Source organism: Capsicum annuum, chromosome 6, assembly GCF_002878395.1.
Source record: "Capsicum annuum cultivar UCD-10X-F1 chromosome 6, UCD10Xv1.1, whole genome shotgun sequence".
Classification (NCBI taxonomy): domain Eukaryota; kingdom Viridiplantae; phylum Streptophyta; class Magnoliopsida; order Solanales; family Solanaceae; genus Capsicum; species Capsicum annuum.
The window spans coordinates 218604754-218606625 of NC_061116.1; the positions used below are offsets into that span (position 1 = coordinate 218604754).

The window sequence follows — 1872 nt, forward strand, 5'->3', positions numbered from 1 at the left end:
CATCTCCAAGATCCGAAATATCCACAAATTCATGAGATATTCATAAATCTCGAATACCTCAAAGGGATCAAAACCCTTTCTTCTTGATTAATCAAATAAATCAAGAATATCGACAAATCCTTCGTGGAGATCAAATTCAAATATTTATTCTTATATTCGAGAAATACGCCACCAACGGCCCTCGAATTATGAAGAGATTCATATGCAAATCTTCCTACATTTGAGAAATTGACACCCCAGAGAGACCAAATCTGCACGCCCAGTGAGACCAAATCTGCCCTCTTCATCTCTTCTCTTAGAAATCAAACATGCAAATCTGTAGCGCAGGATCGTAAAGATGGAAGTGGTACTTCAAGACTGTCTTTGAATTTCATCAAGTCTACACTCCGACAGCCTTGAAGTAGGCTCGTAAAGATGGAAGCTGTACTTCAAGACTATCTTTGAGTTTCATCAAGTCTACACTCCGATAAAGTAGGAGGCATTTGTAGAAATGAAAATTTTGTGGACTCTACATAGAGATTTAGTTCTCTCATCTTAGTACAACACCTAGTTTACAAAAATTAATTAGGACAAATATATCCAACAATCCAACATTGATTGAAATCTTTCTCATCACTTTTTAGTTGAACATATTTACTATATTCTCAAGGTTCCATCAAACTTTCTTGAATGCAATATATCAAAAACATTAAATTCAAGAAACTACTACTATTTTTATCCACCTTCCAATTAACTCCTCTCATCTAATTCTATACCAAATTTTTCTGAATTTTTTTTTCTACTTGCAATTAATTTCACCTCTCCCCTAAATATACAATCCCCCTATTATAATGCAATCAATTCTGCATTAAATAACCCTCATAATTTTCTCTTCTCCTACGTAGTATATAAACCTTGTTAAGCTTTTTCTATTTTCTCCACACTCCAAACATCTCCTTTTTGGCTATACAAAAATTGAATTTTCTATTCTATCAGGTAATTTGATCCATTGTTTTCATGATTAGACTCCTTTTTTAACAAACAATAATTTTATATTGGTTTGTTTTCTTTTTCTCTAGTAGTGGTTGTGTATTAGTTGTGGACCATTTTTTTCTTCTCTGTCTTATTATTTGCTTTGTTTTACTATAAATACAGGTATTGTTTACAAAGTTGTTCGAATTAGGAAACAAAGAGAAAAAGAAAATGAACTACAGAAAGGAAAGTAGTCATGATCCAAAGCTTGATTTGAAGTTGAATTTATCACCACCTAGGGAAAATAATATTTTTCCAATTTCACCAAGTAGATCATCATCATATTCTTCTATGGAAAGATCACCACCAAGTTCTTGTATTTCAAGAGAACCAACTCCAGAAAATCATCAACAATTTTTTGCTAGTCCAGAGACAACAACAACTTCAATGATGCTAGTGGGCTGTCCAAGATGTTTAATGTATGTTATGTTATCAGTTGATGATCCAAAATGCCCAAAATGTAAGAGTACTGTTTTGCTTGATTTCTTCCGTGAGGATCGAGTCAAGAATTCAAAGAATTGATGATCGTCAAGAAAAAATTCGGTGAATCTTAATAGCTGAGTTGGTTGGTTGACTTCCCGATCTTTCAACTTGTTGGTGAGTGTTCGATTCCTCACGGCCGGTTTTAAAAAAATATTATAACCCTTTACCAAGGTTAATTAGGTTTTCGTAGCTACTAGTCTTTTAATTTTCTTCATATATGTGTAATCCCTTTTGCCTTTTGGTTCTCTTACAAGAAAGAGGGAAGAAAGTTTTTTTGAGAGTTTGTTGAGGTTATTGAATGGATGTGACGAAAATCATGAATGTAACCAATTTGGTTGTACATCATATTATGGTCATCTTATTAATTCATTCATGTTA

At 33.1% G+C, this 1872-nt stretch overlaps 1 long non-coding RNA gene across 1 annotated transcript; it reads left to right on the plus strand.

The window, feature by feature from the left end:
* The first annotated feature begins 736 nt into the window (after window positions 1-736).
* Window positions 737-1872, plus strand: LOC124899356. The gene is made up of 2 exons (XR_007056811.1): window positions 737-975; window positions 1135-1872. It is a non-coding gene; the product is annotated as an uncharacterized LOC124899356 (long non-coding RNA).